The sequence below is a fragment of the Harmonia axyridis genome, chromosome 1 (assembly GCF_914767665.1).
Source record: "Harmonia axyridis chromosome 1, icHarAxyr1.1, whole genome shotgun sequence".
In the NCBI taxonomy this organism is placed as follows: Eukaryota; Metazoa; Arthropoda; class Insecta; order Coleoptera; family Coccinellidae; genus Harmonia; species Harmonia axyridis.
The window spans coordinates 84,573,126-84,593,989 of record NC_059501.1 but is presented as its reverse complement, the minus strand read 5'-3'; the positions used below and the strand labels follow the sequence as shown (position 1 = coordinate 84,593,989).

Genomic DNA, 20,864 nt, shown 5'->3' with positions numbered 1-20,864 from the left:
ATTTGTTTACGTGTGTTATTAGTGTTATTAAGCTTGTTACGGGATAACTGAATTTTCATGTTTCTGGTTCATCGTCATTTAATTTGATTGTGTTGTTGATGTCGGCTTATTTTGTTTCTTAAGTGAAGATTTAGTTTGGAAACTTATTCCCATAGTTTTTCAATGATCCGAAAATTTCACATAAATTATAGGTTTTTACATCTCACGAAATATCTCTAAAACCATTAGAAATGAATATTCACATTCAGTATCAACCATGAGTAATAAACATAGATAGAAGAAGTATACGCAATTTTTACATGTCCCCAACATGGTTAGATTACGTTGTCGGATTGTTATATATTTTCAAATCCACAATTTTACTATATCGTTATGAATGTATATTATATTGAATGAAATATATTTATTTGAGTGATTCACGATTGAATATGCAAATTTGAATATTTGAAATCCGATATTTTTCCTAATTGTCGAATTTATAATGAGCAGAATATTTATTATTTTCTGTATCTACCTGCTGAAATCCAAGGTATGGCAACTTTTGCTCTCCTAGTGTCATCGGTTGTTCCACGTCGTTTGGCGCGCTTGAAGTTTGTTTTCTGAATTTTTGATATATTTAGGTATTAATTTCAATATATTTTGAGTTGATATGAAACTTTGATTCACTATGGGACATAAGAAGTGCGTTGTTCGTGGAGAAACTCACGAATTGAGTGAAATATCGAATCACTGATATGTTTTCATTCCACGCGCTTCATGTCAAATTTGATAGTTCATGTTGGGGACAAAATTTGCTTACTGAAAATGACATATGCTCTCTCTATCTATGTTTATTGCCTTTCGAAAGTGTCCAATTTGGTCCACCCTATAGTGCAGTACAAAAACCTCAACAACAAACAACCCATGTGCGAAAATATCCATTTTCACAAGATCTGATTCGACGAACGCAGTCTTTTTCACTTGCTACCAACCAAACCGTGAAGAAATACGAACAGATCTTGGTCGTGGCGCGCGAAATCAGTGCTGCCACACTCTCATTATTATTATTATTACATAGTTCCTAAGATTGTGATAGGAAGATCGAAAGTTGAATTTAATATCATTGTTGCACAGCCTACGGTCTGATAAGCAAGACGTTTATATTTAAAACTCGATGTGACGTTTTGCAACAATATTTTGAAGGATGGAAACTGCTTCCGTCATGCGGCCATTTCATACGTGAAGAAGAAGAGTTTCGAAACAGCAGGAAATCTATGGTTATGGTAATGAAGCGTAATTGACCGCCTCTTGCTTTATATAAAGTTCACAGGTTTCTTTTCTCGAAAATTTTAAGAGCTATTTGCACGAAATTTCTTATATTTTTGCTATGAATTATGACAAAACTCAATGAATAAAATTGAAAATATAATACATCAAAATTGATGTTTATTGAGCACATGAATTCATAAGAATATTGCCGATATTTAGAGAATAATTCGTGTTTATCTGAGTGAAAACTGCAAATCTCATCGCATCCTAGATCGAAGTTCCCACAGATTACGTCAATGTTGACATAAAAAGCGTCAAATTCATACTGTAGGTAAATCAATATGAACTTGAAAAATCGGGAGATTCAGATTGGCATATTGCGAAATCCTAGATTTAGATGCCCATTTTCTATTATCGTTCAAGATAAACCCAGATATATCGAACTAGGAAACGCTTAATAAAATAGATAAGACGAGATAGTTTGTATTTGCAGATCAGATGAAATCAAACATTTGCATCTGTCGAAAGCCAGAATGCAATTTGGGGAGATAAAACTCCCTCATATTTATTGCCAAATTCCCCCTTGTATACAGAAAAAAATTGAACATTGCAATGACAAATACGATTTGCAATATAAAAAAATGGAGAACGGGTGTTTTTTCAGCCTCATGAGAAGTTTCGATGGTTGTTGTCTATGGTTTGACAGTTGAGAATGTCAAACTGTGTTGACAGTTATGTTCAGTAAAGATTGGCAATTCACCATGTATCGTTAAACGCCAGAACAAAGCTTCCAAATTGGGCAATATAAAGGGTGTTTTTTTTAAAACCATAGAACTTAAAATTGCAATAAAACAACGATGGATTATTCGATTGACATGAATTTTATTTATCCTCAAGATAATCTTGTGGCATTACATTTTAAATATGATTTCTGGCATATGACCGCTACGGCTGGCTCGGATGTAGTCCAATCTGGACGTCCAATTTTCGATGACTTTCTCCAACATTTGTGGCCGTATATCGGCAATAACACGGCGAATGTTGTCTTCCAAATGGTCAAGGGTTTGTGGCTTATCCGCATAGACCAATGACTTTACATAGTCCCACAGAAAGTAGTCTAGCGGTGTTCAATCACATGATCTTGGAGGCCAATTCACAGATCCAAAACGAGAAATTAGGCGGTCACCAAACGTGTCTTTCAATAAATTGATTGTGGCACGAGCTGTGTGACATGTTGCGCCGTCTTGTTGGAACCACAGCTCCTGGACATCATGGTTGTTCAATTCAGGAATGAAAAAGTTAGTAATCATGGCTCTAACGTTCTGGCCATCATCGTTTTTGAAGAAGTATGGACCAATAATTCCACCAGCCCATAAAGCGCACCAAACAGTCAGTTTTTCTGGATGTAACGATGTTTCGCCATACCCTTGAGGATTAGCTTCACTCCAAATGCGGCAGTTTTGTTTGTTGAAGTAGCCATTCAACCAGAAGTACGCTTTATCGCTAAACAAAATAAAATGGACGTAGTGCGCGATACGTATTCCGCACAGAACCATTATTTTCGAAATGAAATTGTACTATTTGCAAGCGTTGTTCAGGCGTGAATCTATTCATGATGAATTGCCGAACCAAACTGAGAATAAATCACTTGACGGCTGTTAAATCGGTCGCCATCTCGAACAGTAATGCCAACTTAAAGTTATATACCTCGAAAAAAAACACCCGTTATATCTTATATCGAGATGTAAAAGAATCTATTCACCGGAGATACGTAGATTTCCTCTGAGTTTCTCAACGTAAAGGAAACATTTCTCAAATATTTCAGAATTATTAATGAGCGCGCATACATGTATAATTGCCAAATAAAGGTTGCCTCAATCAACAACGGATGATGTTTTCTCTAGTTATGAGGAAAGCGAGCAAAAAAAATTTTTTTTTCGATCCACATCGTACTTGCGTAAGTTGATAATACGTACGAAATTATAACTTCTTGACCAGATACCGCAAATTGCTCAATTAGTTGCGTTTTGAGTCAGATCGTTAGTTTGTAATCTCGTTGATTTCAATCAGAACGGATTGATGTTTCGTTATACTGAGAGTTGAGGAAGATTTTCAGCGGATAATTGATCGATCAAGGCAACACAGCGCATTCGTGCGGTATATCGGTCACAATATCGAAAAAATCCAAGAAAAAATCAAATATTTTTTCAAAAATGCAAATGTGATTGTAGAAGTCCATTGGAATTAAGTATGTGATTATAACACACTCATATTTTCCAAATTAATCACTGAGTCAACCAAAATCTACTGAGAACAGATAGATATTTAGATCCATTAGTTCAATTGACCCATAGGTCTTTTGAACCGGTAGCTCTTTCGTATCGTAGGTCAGACGCGCAAAAACCGACTAACGTAACGAAAATAGTCGGTAATAAAGCCAAAGAGCATATTAAGTAAGCGAACTGGCAAAAAATGAAGGAATATTTCAAAATAGATAATCTAACAGCCAATAAAGTCCTAAAATCGGCTACAACAAACGTGGATGCTGATGTCTCATTTTTTATATATTCATTATTTGGTGTCCAAGACGCATAATTCAGGGAAGAACTGTATAGAGATCTGAGAAATGCTCTAGATTCGTTTTTTGTACTCCTATGTGTAGGTAGTTCCGATGAACCGGCAGCTAAGACGCGCCAGTAGTTCAAATGGAACAAATGTCAAAAATAGCCGCTGGAAGTGCGGAATAAGTTTTGCGAATTGCCAATAATCCAAGCAATAAAACCCAATACCTGATTATGTCGTAAAATCTATAATATACGAAGTGTGGATGCTGACGAACTGTTTACATTTGCATTGTATGGTGTCTCGAGACGCATTCTTTCGGAGCTGAATTATACGTGGACTCGAGAGATACTCTAGATCCCTTTTTTACGCTTGTTTGTGCATTGTGTTCCGTTGAAAAGGGGTTCGAACTCGAACGTTCGAGGATAGAGAGAGATAGGCGGGCACACGCCATCTGCAGGTGTTTCGTGAGCAAGGCAAGGGCAGGTGGAAAGACCATATGCCTGGCTACCAGCCTATATATCTAACGGATACAATCGAATGTATCATTATTTTTTTTTTGTATGCTTTACCGAACTATCTGCAGCTCGACGTGTTGGGACATGAGGGTATAATATGCTTATCACGCGGGAGTATCGAGGCTCTTTGAAGAAAACTGCTGATGGTCGAGATGCACAGACCGTTAGGTTGGTAAGAGTGGGTTTAGCGTTAACCGCACACGGCGTTTAGGGAATTATCGGACAAAACCGCCGAAAAATAAACCGCGAATACGTGGATTGTTTTTATGGTCCTCTGCACCGGATCATCACACGTTATTTCCAATTTTTTTTTTTGTTGGTAATCGTAGGTTTCTGTGGGGCCTTTCAGAAGCTCTGGGCTTGTACCTTTTCAACAAAATTTGTTATAACGCGTGTTAGTTCGAAGAAAGATTATTTCAGGTCTATTGATTTGTCAATCATTTCTTTGGGAACTTTTTTTAGAAGAAATTAATTTTTGAATCTGCTTGAATGAAATAAAAAATACATGCAATTTTACCCGTTCAGTAACACCCTTTACAACTCAACAAATGATTTGTTGGATTTATCTCCATTCCCAATAAATAATAACTATCAAAATATCGAAAGATTCCACGAAAAAAAAATTGAAATTTAAAATGAGAAAAACACTGACGTCAAGTTAGGAGATTTTGAGCGCGTAGTTGCACTCTTAGACACTACAATACGACGAGTAGTGATTGCATCGATTAACTGAATAATATTATTCATGAATTGTTAGACTTCTCTCCAGTATTCACAAAGGAGCACAATTCAACAATATCTGAAAGTTGTTGAAGCTCGTTTCTTTCCAAGATTAAATGGCATAACCTAACAAATACAAATGTCCTGAGTAAAGTCAAAAAATAATACGAAGTGTTGCCTTTATAACCATTTCAAAGTGTATCATTTTTATTAGAAAACTCCAGACATTAAAAAACTAATAATGAACTCGAGGTTAAACTAAGAAAGCCTACGATTGAAAATTCTAACCATCAAAATAGCAATCTCATCCATTTTTGTGCCGCATAGTACGACCCTGTACGAAGCAAACATTTCCCTATCTCCATTAAGATAAATAGGACACGTAGGGTGGAAAATCATTCGTCACTCCCTGTATATCATAACACCCCACCACATTGAAAACGTGCCAGGTGAAAATTACACTGATGTTAATTACGAACTAGTTCCAACTACCTCACAGCTCTAAATTTATCTCATGTTTTATTCATAGAAAAAAAATCCATCAGACCCAACCCGTCTTATCAAAATAATATACGCGGACTTTGAAAGGTATATACGACTTCACCTACACCCTGTATGTAGTGTTTGCGAGAAGACGTGCCACGGCAAGTCCTGTGGTCAATGTATGATTCTTGACTCAAGTATGCTGATGGTATGAATCATGCGATGAGGATTCCCTTTTGAACTGCTCTTTTATGGTAAACAACATATCGTGTTCTTTCAATGATCGATTGTGTTTTCGTTACAGATGAACGCAATGTTCGACTTGGAATTATTAGTTATTTTATTTTTACCATTAAGGGTTCTATGGAGTAAACATTTGAAGGTATACACTACAGGACGTTCACCCTTTTTCGTTCTCATAAACAGTGAAAGTGAAATAAGAAAGAAGAGCAGAGTAAAAATTGTCCTTCTAAAAGAAAATAAACTTAGATAGAGGGAGTATTCGCAATTTTTACATGTCCCCAACATGGTTAGATTACGTTGTCGAATTGTGCTAAATTTTCAAATCCACAATTTTACTATATCGTTATGAATGAATATTATATTGAATGAAATGTATTTATTTGAGTGATATCCGATTAAATATGCAAATTTGAATATTTGGAATCCGATATTTTTTCAAATTATCGAATTTATAATAAGCAGAATATTTATTATTTTCTGTATCTACCTGCTGAAATCCAAGGTTTGGCAACCTTTGCTCTCCTTGTGTCATCGATTGTTTCACGTCGTTTGGCGCGCTTGAAGTTTATTTTCTGAATTTCTGATATATTTAGGTATTTATTTCAATATAAGTTGAGTTAATATGAAACGTCGATTCACTATGGGACGTAAGAAGTGCGTTCTTTGTGGAGAAACTCGCGAATTGAGTGAAATATCGTATCACTGATATGTTTTCATTTCCGCGCGCTTCATGTCAAATTTGATAGTTCATGTTGGGAACAAAATTTGCTTACTGAAAATGATATATGCTCCCTCTATCTATGTTTATTACTCTGAGGGGTGAAGAAATAATTAAAATGGAATTAAACTTTGACATAACGAAATAGTTGTCTATGAAATCAGTCGTCATGTTGCCAAATGGAAACAAAGCACTCTACATTTCGAATCCTCTTACTATTTTCGTTTCAATCTGGCATCATGCAATGTTCAAACGAGAAAGCATCTCTTCTTCTGCGGAATTTCCCTGGCCTTATCATCGAACAGTAACGACCAGAATCTCCAAACCTATTAGCAGGAGAGTGTCTGCTCAATTCAACAACAGAATTATCCTCTTTCAAGATACGATTTATCATCTCTAATCGACTGTTACTCGTTAAAAATCCTCTGTACCACTTACTGAGAACGTTAGGCAGAAATCTTAGAATTTGCGTTTACGATAAGCGAGCGCTAAAAAAGCACAGATAGCGCTTTGGCATAGAGGGAGATACGGTGTTCCACATAGGTTTTTTTCACCGCGCTTATCTGGAGATTTTTAGCGATGAGAGGAGATAACCTCGAAAATGGTCGAATTACACTTCAAATGGAGCGATTTATCCGGTTTGGTGCATTGTTGAGAAGATGCTACTCAGAAGGTTGAGATTTGAATTGCCCATTTTGGCAAATTGATCATGAGGAATCATAGATGACGTAACTCACAGAATTAACAATATATGTATCCTAATTACGAGAAAGACTGGACCAATTTATATGATATTCGATCTGTTGGATTCATCTCATTCCGATTAGTGAATAACCATCAAATCATAGAAACAAATTAAGAATTAAGAACTGAAGAGAATTTATCAACAATACAGCTGACCTGTTTTCGTCTCAGAGTAATAAACATATATAGAGGGAGCATTTATCTGACTTTGACAATCGATGTCAAACGTCAGTTTGACAGACGTTATGTCAGCTGCCAACCATAGAATAATAGATTAAAATTCGACTGATGATTGTATGCTCTTCATATTTTCAAAAGACGAAACTTGTAAGCTTGTTTAACTAATAAAATACCACACGAAACGTACGAAAGTAAAGTCTTATCCTTTCTCCAATATTCGCAAGCAGACCTCATGATTTATTTATCCACCCAGGCCGGTCCATCAGAATAAGAAGAAGCGTGTCTGTGTTCCTCGCCTGACGTCGGTGGAGCGGTATAGCGCCCATCGAGTTTTCTAAATCCGCCACGCTCTACTAGTCTGTTTGGTTTCATCTCCGAGTTAAGAAAGCGTATATCGCAGTTTCTTCTCATAACAATAATTTGAATCTGTTGGTTTATGTAATTACATATGAAATGCGCCGATTTGAATCGGCTTATTAATAAGTGGAAAATTAACAATGGTTTCTTAAACAAAACCTCGGGAGCTCGATCACCTGCCCATAATGAGATAATGACGAGAATTAACTGGTCAAGGATGGCCGGGCAATTAGCGGAGAATTTTCGTGTTACGAAACTTTCGATTTCGACGGGCAGTCTTGCGAATTTGTTGGTCTGGAATCGGTCGCTTTTGGGGTACCCCAAGGGTCGGATGTTGGGCCCGGCTAATTCTTTATCGGGGGTGATTAAGTTAGTTATTTTGCATAGTGGGTTGATGTGAGCGCTGTTTTGATCCTATATTGTCCAAATTTCAGTCGTGGTTCCATTTCTTCTCCCAAAAACTCAAGAGTCTGCTCATTAAACTACTAAAGGGTGTTTTTTAGAGCTATAGAACTTTAAATTGCAATAAAACAACGATAGATTATTCGATTGAAATGAATTTTATTTATCCGCAAGATAATCTTATGACATTACATTTTAAATATGATTTCTGGCATATGACCGTCACGGCTGGCTCGGATGTAGTCCAATCTGGACGTCCAACTTTCGATGACTTTTCAACATTTGTGGCCGTATATCGGCAATAACAAGGCGAATGTTGTCTTCCAAATGGTCAAGGGTTTGTGACTTATCCGCATAGACCAATGACTTACATAGCCCCACAGAAAGTAGTCTAGCGGTGTTAAATCACAAGATCTTGGAGGCCAATTCACGGGTCCAAAACGTGAAATTGGGCGGTCACCAAACGTTTCTTTCAATAAATCGATTGTGGCACGAGCTGTGTGACATGTTGCTTTTTTTGACTCAGGAGTGGCTAGATAAATCCATGTTTCCTCTCCCATCACATTATCGACTCAAAAATCCTGTTCATTCCGCTTAAGAGGGGTCTATACCGTTTCAGTGATCGGTTCAAAAATGAGTAAGCGATGTTTTACGCTAGAAACTATCGAATTATTTGAGGTTTTCACTATTAATCATTTTAAAGAGTTCGTTATTGCGGAAAGTCATTATTTATAAATTTTGTTGAAATGGCAAATAATTGGATGACTTTTTATTGAAGAAAATTTTATACAAAAAGGTCTTGTCAAAATCTGAAACTCTGGTTTTTTAAAATTAGTTGAGGAGGAACCTTTGAGATTGCTTCACTCATCCTGAAAAAATGGCGGTATTTCAAAAACGTGGAGACGAATAGGTAAATTTCGGCAGATCACGAGAATATGCAGCGTTGCAGTTATCGATCAACGGCGAGCAAGCGCTGCATTCACATCGAGCAAACCTTTTTCATGAACAAATGTCCTGAACCCGGGCCTGTCCCCCAATAGCGCCGTATCAACACAAACAAACCACACTAAAACCTCCCCGAATCCAATCAAGGTGATGAATCGTACATCTTTTGTGCCCCCGAGGGCAGAGATGAGCAAGACCCTTGTACAAAAGGGCCGACTGGTACTGGTACCTTTTGACTCCTGTAATGGGAAACACCCTGAACAATAGAAGAGGATTACAGGGTGCCCCCGTTGTTAAATGGATCGTTGACAAGAGTTATTCCGGCTATTTAACGCCTTTCAACACGTCTTATTGTCGAATCGAGAGGGAATTATCCCGAAAACATCATTATACAGGGTGGATTGAGAGCGGGTGGGGTTGAAATAGATTGAGGGGGTGGTTTTTCACGATAGTGACACGTTTTAGTTCACAAAAACCTAATAAAATGAGTAAAAATGCAGTTTCACGCGAATTGACGTCATCAGTGACGTCACTTGAGAATGAAAATATGAAATCGAGCGTCATATGAAAAAGGGTTGGTTCTTTGTTCACATTTTTTCTTTCGTTGACATTATTTCGATGTAAATAAGGAACTTATTATCATTCTATTGACAGGAAGATTGATTGATTCTTCTTCTTCTTCCGGTCCCATATACAACTTGTACGTTGGGGTCAATGTCCCATCTCTTCAATTAATAGCTTTGATTCATTTCACTTTTACTATAGCAATCTGTTTTAGGTAAGAATTCAATGTTCTTTTTAACATTGAAGGAATTCAATGATTCAAAGTTATTTTTAAGAATTTGAACTTTCAATGATTTTTCTGTAAGAAGAATGACTCTACTCAAAATATCAACGTAATCATCAGCATCAGCATATTTTATCGTAGAAACTTAGATTTAGATTATTGCTAATCTGAAAGCTTACGGCATCACTGACAAATCACAGTTTTCAACTCGTACTCCTCATATAATCTCAAAAAAATCGATCGACTCTGATCAACCGATTCCCGATTTTACCCACCCCTAGCAGATTCATCCCTTCCGGTACGAGAATGCTAATCGATGACCCGAGAAACCTCACGAGGCCGTCAGACGAAGCCCCAGAAACGCCTCTCCCAACGTCCAGATGTGGAATCCGATAAATCCAATAATTAGTGAATCATCTCCCTCTTCTCCCGACACGTTAGCAGTCCAGAAGACCAATTTTGCGAGCTCGAACCCGCTACCCACAAACACGCGATGACGTAGACTGAGGTCAAACCCACCGCCATCTATCAGAGTAGAACCGGGGGCGTACTAAAAAGCTATTCTGTGGGAGCGAAAAGGTCGCTCATCTGTGGTTCAACGATCGTCCGAAAATTTTGGACACCCTTTGACAGGTAGCATAGAACTTTCACCTCTTCGCGATGTTCCCAAGATGCATAGAGTAGGTAGATGGTATTGACACTTCCTCATCTATAGGTCATTATTTCACTTTGTGGTTGACTGCCAATTGAGAGATATCGGAATAGTAAATTTCAAGATTACTTTTCCGAAAATAAATTGAAATAATTAACACTTTAATCTACATATTGAGCAATGAGGAATTGAAGTAATGTTCGGTAAGTTAAAAAGCTGAAATTTTTGGTTTAATTATGACCAATTACAGTTAATTTCTTTTACTTTTCATTTCAAGTCGAATAATTGGAAGGAAGTTTTCAGAAATTGATGGCCATGTTGGTATGTATCAGAATCATTATCAACAGAAAAGCTCTTTATTTGACATGTAGGTAAATTTAATAGAGTTAATAGAATATTCTGATATCTCTATGGAAAATTCTCCTATGGTAAAAATACTGCCCAACAATACCTTCCTGTTTCGACAGTTTCAGATACACATTTATGACGAAAATACGTCAAAGAGTGTCCACACCATGTATTCTATGCATCTTGGACATTCCACCTACAGACCATAAAATATCAGATCTGTCAGATGGTGCCACGGTATGAAAATTTCTAATTCGAATGGGCGCCTCCGTCTCTGAACTAACGGAATAGGGATACCGAACAGAGTCCCGGGGTAATCTATTTTCCTGCAGAGTTGTGGGAGTGCCTCCCTCCTGCTGGGGGTCAGCGTCAGGCACGATCTCAGGAGAGCACCGGGCCAAGATGGCGCTTGCCGTCAACACGGGCGGAGACCCGCGTATTGATCTGCTGAGTCTGTACACGCTGTCTCCATGGTTGCATATCACACACAGACACCTGGCTCGAACGATCACCGCCTCCCATATCTCGATTTTCAATTTGGGGTCAGACGAGGGCGATTCCGTCATTTCCATAGTTACATTCGCGGAACACACCCTTTCGAAATTCTATGGTCACATCTCCCAACCATAGATTATCTCCTCGTCAACCATAGATTAAAACTTTTTTTCATAGAATTTAATAAGCTTGATGAACTACTGGAATTTAGAGTCAGAATTTGTGGTGATTACCTGTTCCAACAAGTAGATCCATTAGAGAATTCTGACTATAACCCTTCTTCGAATACGGCGTTTATTTCGATGCGAGATAAGGAATTTAACAATCGTTCTTTCAACGATTACGGTGCATATAAAATTTTGAGATTCACGTAACGAAAATAAAGTTTATCAACGTTTACATACCATATCGATTTCTGGAAGTCGAATTACATGTAAGGAGAGATTTAATACCCATTGTCTATTGTTCGTGTCTTCTGATTCAAGGTGGCATTTTGGTTGTTGTATGCCCATTTTTGTTTGTGTTCGTGATCTTAGTTGATGATGTTCTTCAGATATAAAAAAGGCTGGAATTTCTAACCTAATCATAAGGATATGGAAGAGAAATACCCAATATTTATGTAAAAATAGATCCAATGGTGTTGAGATTTTGTTTGTACATGAAGAATGACAAGTTTTGTTCAAAATTTCTTGCGGATAGCTCTATCAGAACCACAGAAAATTCAAAAAGCATATTCGAAAAGAAATACTCAATATTTCTGTGATTCGATCGAGTTGAGATTTCGCGTGTACATAGAGAGTCACAATTTCAAGCTTCGTTCAAAAGTTCGTGATGAGATTGTCATCAAAACCACGGAAAATTCAACAAATCAGACTTCTCATTAGCACATTGCTTGTGTTTTTATTTACGCCTTTTAATAGGAGAGGTCACAAACGCGCCAACAATGGGAAATAGCCGAAGATTGAGCAATTAGCGTTTGAGTACAATGAAATACTGGAACAGAATTCAAATAGGGGTCAAGCTATGGTCAAGAACTAGATCAAATCAGCAAAACGAAGCGTTATTTCCAAATCAGAAAACATCAAATGATCATTGTTTGAAAATAACTCGCGTCAATTATGAAACCTTTATGCAAATTAAGATATTTTCATGGGATCTTACTACGTGAGAAATTCATCGAATAACCAGCAATTTTATTTATACAGATCGGGAAACATGACATGATATTAATAACATATCGATATTGTAATCCGCGCGATTGTCTTAGAGAGGCACAGAGTATTGATATAGTAATTAACCGGCAAACTGAACACGTATTATTTTTTCAACGGCGCTCCAACATCTGCTGTGAGAAATTCTATCCCGCCGTATCTCAGATTTGAGCATCTCCAGCAGCGCGCGTAGGACAATTTCATACAGTAATAAACATATGTATGTTACTCTGTGGACAATTTCCTACATTTTAACTATTTTTGACGTATCTGTCACAACTGACGTTTGACGTTGTACATTGGAACTACTAGGTACATATTCTATGATTCGAAATCAGAATCAATTTAATGATGGAAAAAGGGTATGAAATTATATAAACTATTTTATCTCCAGCTTCACTATCGTGCAGTTTTATCAGTCTTGAAAGTAACAAAGTTTATCGAAAAGCTCTTCATCAACGACTCATAATAATTTACAATCAACAGCTTCCAAAATATCGAATTCATCATCAAGATTCGCTTAGAACTTCATACGAAGTCAAAGACAAACAGAAAATTCGATGAAATATCCGCTCATAGAGTAGTCCCGGTACCGATACTCTTCTACGCCAGTGTCTGCAAAGCAAATCCTTGAGTTCGAGCAATTAGATCGACTAAACGACTCTGGTGAATAGGAGAACCATTATCAGCGAAAATTCCAGCATTAGTCAACTTCAAAAGATGATATTCTTCGAATAATAACTTTTTATAATTAGCAGCAACATCGTATGATCGTCGTATTGGATGAGAAGCAGCCAGAATCGATTACAAATCGTTTCATTGTTATTCGGTAAATGCTTATCTATGATTTATATATTCGATTTAGACCATCGATTCTTGACATTATCGAGACGTTGATGACTTACGGCCTATTTTGTGATAAAATTAGAGTTATAAGCCCACTTTTTAGGTTGTATAAACGAAATTTGGTTCAGAAAACCTCGTAATTAAATATGTACATAATATACCATGTTTCAATAACTTAAGTTACTTCGAACACAGAAATGTAAACTGACTTTTTGTGGAACGCCCCCTTCAACTTGTCAATGTCAAATAAAACAAATTATGGAAATCCAGAGTTAATTTACGTAAATAGATAGAGGGAAATGGTGAAGAGTGATAAATTTGGAGGAAAATTGTCGACTGTTGGGAAAAATCATGCGATATCAAATTTATCCTGATGGAAATTAACCGAATGATGAAATTAATGATAATAAACACAATTCTCGGCAAATAGGAAATAATCATAGAAAATTCCACGTGATTGGATATTTAAAAAACGTTGTTTTCATTTAACAGTGTTAAAGAAGTAATTTCATTTCTCCATTAGTAAGACAAAATAGCACATTGTAGCAGAATTTTTTCTTCGTGTGTTGTGACTGCTCAATTTGAATTTTGAGCCGTCCAGAGAATTATTTATAGTGATATTTTAGAGTGCACATAAAAAGTCGATGATGAATTCTCAATCAGAATAACAATATAAAAAACCGTCATTTTGATGTCCAAAGTTCTGAATAGAGAAGATGTTCTGAAATGTATTCACGAGACACAAAATGAGTAGATTTTAATGTATAAAAGTGCATAAATATCTGGCTTATTTGGTGGATTCTGACAGCAAGAATCTGCTATAATAACTCACGTAGAAAATAAGAAGCCAGTTTTTTTGGTGACTGTATCGGAAAAAAACCCATAAAGCGGGTTTTGATAATTGTTAAAGAAGCCGAAATGTTTAATGATAAGACAATAGATGTCTTTAGACCTTTAGCTATAGACGAGGCTTTCCTACTTTACAACCAGTTGGAAAAAACACATTCAGAATATGACCAAAAACAAAATGTACTCAATAACGATATTGGAAACTAAGCAATTAAATCAAATAACAATCTGGTTTAACATAAATTATAAAGGGTGTTTTTTTTAAAGCTATAGAACTTTAAATTGCAATAAAACAACGATGGATTATTCGATTGACATGAATTTTATTTATCCGCAAGATAATCTTGTGGCATTATATTTTAAATATGATTTCTGGCATATGACCGCCACGGCTGGCTCGGATGTAGTCCAATCTGGACGTCCAATTTTAGATGACTTTTTCCAACATTTGTGGCCGTATATCGGCAATAACACGGCGAATGTTGTCTTCCAAATGGTCAAGGGTTTGTGACTTATCCGCATAGACCAATGACTTTACATAGCCCCACAGAAAGTAGTCTAGCGGTGTTAAATCACAAGATCTTGGAGACCAATTCACAGGTCCAAAACGTGAAATAAGGCGGTCACCAAGCGTGTCTTTCAATAAATCGATTGTGGCACGAGCTGTGTGACATGTTGCGCCGTCTTGTTGGAACCACAGCTCCTGGACATCATGGTTGTTCAATTCAGGAATGAAAAAGTTAGTAATCATGGCTCTATACCGATCACCATTGACTGTAACGTTCTGGCCATCATCGTTTTTGAAGAAGTACGGACCAATGATTCCACCAGCCCATAAAGCGCTCCAAATGCCATCTTGAACAGTAATGCCAACTTAAAGTTATATACTTCGAAAAAAACACCCGTTATTTGAAGAAAAAGCCTTCGTATAAAGGTCCAACAATTTTAAGCTTAATGATACTCTATATTTAATAGCTCAAAATCAAAATCATCACATAAAATTTCATCACGAAACCATCGAAACGTCCATCACATGGAAGTGCCCCACAGCCATCATCACGATTCTATGACCCAGACCGCTCCGCCCCCAACCGTCGGATCCATAAAACACGAATTATCCTGCTGCCCAATTTTCCAACGCTGCGACAAAAGCAATCGGCTTGACAGCTCAGCCAACCCCCCCGCGTTGCCAAGGAGATTCCCGACGTACACAGAGCAAGCGTGAGGGTGTTGTTGGCAGGGAAACAGGGGGAGGGTGGACAAGTGCACACATTCAACCCCCACCGATTTATCTTATCAATCCTGCCCCTCCCCCGGACCCATACATGTAGACCCTGATTCCGGCAACGCTGGAATAGGTGTTCGACATGGCAGCTGGAAATTGCGGCAATAACGATATATCCGCGATTTAATCTATCGGAAATCGTAATGGACACCCCTTGTTCACTGTCGGGAGTAGTCGATGGTCGTGTTCCATCCCTGACGTCTACTGGAGGTCATAGAGTTGGCTGTCAGTTACTCTATATTTGACGGTATAAAAAATATCAAGTATCATAGATCTCTAATTCCCTGTTATAACGGGTGTTTTTTTTCGAGGTATATAACTTTAAGTTGGCATTACTGTTCAAGATGGCAACCGATTTAACAGCTGTCAAGTGATTTATTCTCAGTTTGGTTTGGCAATTCATCATGAATAGACACACTCCTGAACAACAGTTGCAAAGAGTGCAATTTTATTTCGAAAATAATGGTTCTGTGCGGAATACGTATCGCGCACTACGTCCATTTGATGAAGCGCACTTCTAGTTGAATGGCTACGTCAACAAACAAAACTGCCGCATTTGGAGTGAAGCTAATCCTCAAGTGTATGTCGAAACAACGTTACATCCGGAAAAACTGACTGTTTGGTGCGCTTTATGGGCTGGTGGAATCATTGGTCCGTACTTCTTCAAAAACGATGATGGCCAGAACGTTAAAGTCAATGGTGATCGGTATAGAGCCATGATTACTAACTTTTTCATTCCTGAATTGAACAACCATGATGTCCTGGAGCTGTGGTTCCAACAATACGGCGCAACATGTCAGACAGCTCGTGCCACAATCGATTTATTGAAAGACACGTTTGGTGACCGCCTAATTTCACGTTTTGGACCTGTGAATTGGCCTCCAAGATCTTGTGATTTAACACCGCTAGCCTACTTTCTGTGGGGCTATGTCAAGTCATTGGTCTATGCGGATAAGCCACAAACCCTTGACCATTTGGAAGACAACATTCGCCGTGTTATTGCCGATATACGGCCACAAATGTTGGAAAAAGTCATCGAAAATTGGACGTCCAGATTGGACTACATCCGAGGTCATATGCCAGAAATCATATTTAAAATGTAATGCCACATGATTATCTTGCGGATAAATAAAATTCATGTCAATCGAATAATCCATCGTTGTTTTATTGCAATTTAAAGTTCTATAGCTCCAAAAAAAACACCTCTTATTATTTTCTTTTCACCACATGTCATTGAAGACCATTGAGAATAATGAATTAGTTTCTTTTCTTCTCTTTCAACGTCATAGAATAGTATTCTTATTCTTACTTCAAATTATGGACGTTTCAAAACACAAAATTGCTCAAGCCGAATCATAATATAATATCAATTTCGGAAACCTTCTTATTACATCAAAAGCGTAAATATTCAAGTATCTTATGTGAATCGAGTCCATCGATAAATTCCTTTTGTAATAGTTTCGTGTATAAAGCCTTGAGGTCATGTAACCTTAGCTATACGTTTACATTTTTCGCTTCATATACGTTATTTAAATCGGTTGAACTCGACTATCTTGAGGCAATATTTAAATAGGGACTATTGAACTTTTGAATGATGTTCGTTAATTAAATAATTACCTTCGATTGATTTCTACCGATTTGCTTTGTGATGTATTGAAGGATTACAGTTGGAGTTTTCGAGTTTTTTTATCTCTTTATTTTTTCGATTTACTATTCCAAATGATGAATTTTCGGAATCAACGAGCTGAGCATATTTGAATTTAATTTTCTTTCTCATTTCTTATGAAAATATCATGATTTACGAAAAAATCTGATGAAAAAAAAAGAGAGGTATAAACACGATAACTTTCCAAAACAAGGTCCTAGAAAGTTGTAATTTGCAGGATAGGTTCATATCCTGAAGGCAGTGGTTATGTTCGATAATAGGAGGAATCCGACTAGGGGTTCCGTAAATATGGCTGTTGAAAATTTGGATTTCCTATTAACTTCTTCGATCGAGATGAAAACTTCCATTTGGATGAAGAGTGACAATTTGAAGACTAGTGCAGAATTTTATTTTAACCGCGTATACAAAAACATACAAAACTTAAGAAGAATATAGAAAAAAAGTAACCAAATTTTGCCGATATCACAAAACCGACGGAGTTGAGATTTCGGGTATTGATATGAAATAACAATTTGAAGCTCCGCACAGAGTTTCAAGCTGATCACATTATCAGAACCATAGAAAATTCAAGAAGAATATTGGAGGAAATTTGAATGGTGTCTTTAAAAATAACTATTTCAAGGTTTGGTCAGAATTTCGCCTGAAAAACATCATAAGAACTATAGAAAATTCAAGAAGAATATAAAAAAAATTGGGAATAGCACCAACATAAAGTCAGGATCTTTTGAACGCTCTTGGAGCCCATACACACAAAAATGAGCAAGCGCTCAAAAGCTCCTGACTCCATTTCTGCTCATTTTTCCTATGAAATTTCGCATTTTCTCGAAAATTAGTTCGATGGACAAGGAAACCATAAAACTCTCTGTAAATCGCCGCGCTCTTCAAACCACAGATTCCTTCCTGTCGCACCTCTTCTCCTCTTCTTCTTCTCAGAACGCAATATAGAATTCAAACAAAGGAAATGATTTATACTCATCGCACAAGATAATATGGTGTGTTTGTTTTAAGAAGTGAATCATTTACGGTTTCGTGTTACAAAAACGAGATGAATTGTTTATTTGCAAGTACGACTAAGATGGCTTTATTCAAATGGTATGGATTTTACTCGGTCACAATCGAAAGATAAGCTACAATCATCGAACACAAGTCGTGTTTGGAATAAGCTGATTAATAAAGGTTCGAAAAAAACTCACACAAAGATCTTACTATCTGAATTCTGTCAACAGACTCTCAAAAATGAGTCAGAAGGATTGAAGGAAGACAATACCTACAGTTTGTATGAAAAGTATCGATTTTCATGTTAATGGGTCGAAATTTATAATTCTGTACTAAGGGAATATACATCGACGCTGAAAACTTACCCACCCCTGAATAAATTATTCTATGATCTAGTTTTGAGAGAGACAAGAGCACAGATATCAATCAGGTGTCATGTTGATGATGACAACCTGTTTTTGAAGAGTTGTTAAGGCTTCTGTGAATATCTGAATAATTGAATATTGAAAGTGTGAACTCGGTGTCATTAGTAAAACCTAATTGGCTATTTATGTGACACTTCGATTGTAGTGAACAGCTTTCTATTCAGATGCGCTTCTTCGGCAATCTCTTCGGAATGGATTTAAGCACATTGTGATGACCACAGAACATTCAGCGCATAATTTTGCAATTCGAAGGTTAAGCAATTTTAATTGACATCGCGGATGACCACAGATTATATTCGACATAGACTTGAAATGTGATATCTACTTTAATCATTGAGCAATTTCGGATTTTCCTCTTTTCAACTTTAGCAACCGATTTTGAAAACAAGAGGAAAATGAGATACTCTTATCAGCGTTCACTTCCTTGTATTTCTACAGTTTCTCCTGTTGTGGGCCTGGTCTCAGGATGATATTCTACCTCAACTTCCTACAACGGATATCATCTGCGTTCCCTTGTGAAACACGACAGCGTTTCATCTGAAGCCTTATCTCCTTCCAGTTTCGATCGAGATAAACATGAATATTCTCGTTAATAATCGTTTTTTTTATCTCGACTCAATTTTGGTAAAATGGTGAGAACGTATAATCGCTGAATAAATGCATTTGATTAAGAAAAAACTATATCTCTATGGCGAGATCATAGAGCGATACGTTCCGAAATATAAACCCAGAATAATAATATGTCACGTAAGTTCATTAGGAACAAATTTCGATTGCATAAATTTAGAACATTAGATAAACTATTGAAGATGCTATTAGTTGAGAGCGAGTTTTGAACATGACTAATCACTGAACCATCAGAAAAATCTCAAATACCTTTTGATTGATTGGTTAATTCACATGTGAATCATGACCAAGGTTGCTGCAATTTTTTTTTACGAATTTCTACACATTCAATTAATTTTTTAGGTAATTATACAATGCAACAGTAATTTACACATTAATTTCCATACATTTTAAACTTTCCAAGTAGAAACAGTAGATGTAAATTAAGAAAAAGCTCTCAGTCATACCAAAAAATTTTCAGTAAACAACGAACAAAAATTCTATGATTCCATACGAAACCATCAAATTTTATATTTCAAAAATTCAACTCGCGGGAAAATTCTTTGGATATCACAGAATCCTAACGAGAAAAAAAAATTTCACTTTACCTGAGTCGAAGAAGGATATATTCCATCACTCGTTCGAACATCACAGAAAATAGTCACTTTCAAAGTCACATAAAACTGAAAAGTACTTGAAGAAAATACGCAAGTTCACAGAAGCACGCACTGAAGGGTTAACGTTCGATGACAGTCGTATACTGCGAGAGAAGATCTGAAAGCTCCTTAAGCCCCTCTCACGTTCAACGCGTGTCCAAAAGTGAATTAAAAAGTAAAAAGATCAACATCGAGTCACCCGGGAGCTTGAAGCCGTCAAAGAGACGGGCTCTCATTGGCCCTGGCCGGAGAGTAGGGGATGCAGGTAGATACGTTGAGAGAGAGACGAAGATACACTCTCCAACGCAGCTTTACGCTGTCACACCGAGAGAGTTCGGTATTCTGTGAATTTCGATTCATCGAATTCGGTGGACGTTCTGTCGCGCCTACGTTTTCGTTAATGTTGCCGCAACCGTTTGTTATCGATGAATAATTATCTTTGTTTCGATTAATAATGGTATTCGGCGACGCGGGTAGGTTGCGGGAATAAATTCTCAACTCCAAGATGATGCGGCACTTCGTGCATTTGATTATATTCGATGATTTTGATTAGGCGATAACGGTTTTCTACTATACCGACTATTTTGACAATTCGGATTTTTCTATGGCCCCTCTCCACTGACAAGAGTTTCTGAAGAAAATTATACAATTTTCTATTGAAAATAGAGATTTTTCAATTCAAATTTCGAACGTTGAATCTCTGTAGAACCCTTGTAATTAACTACCATGCCCTGATAATTCAATCTGACAGATGAAACTCCTCCAAATTAATCATCCCAGCCAATTAATCAGTTCTGTGGTTGAAGCCTTAGTTGTTTTGCTTGAAAGCAGGACTGCCCTGAATCCCAAAGTTCTAACTTGTGTAAATTAATTAGGAGGATGAACTGTATATTGTTATAAAGGCAAGGGATCAAGTCTGCTA

The 20,864-nt window shown here is 37.0% G+C and overlaps 1 protein-coding gene across 2 annotated transcripts in view; it reads right to left on the bottom strand.

Moving 5' to 3' along the window:
* The window catches only part of LOC123679215 (ras-responsive element-binding protein 1-like), a 59,570-nt gene that overhangs the window by 13,907 nt on the left and 24,799 nt on the right, over positions 1–20,864 (bottom strand). The window contains exon 1 of one of the 2 annotated variants that reach the window (XM_045616676.1): positions 19,895–20,350. The exons of the other annotated variant lie outside the window; for it this stretch is intronic. The gene's annotated coding sequence lies outside the window, so the exon portion shown is untranslated. Of the gene's footprint in view, positions 1–19,894; positions 20,351–20,864 lie in introns of those variants that run through there. 2 annotated transcript variants of the gene reach the window in all.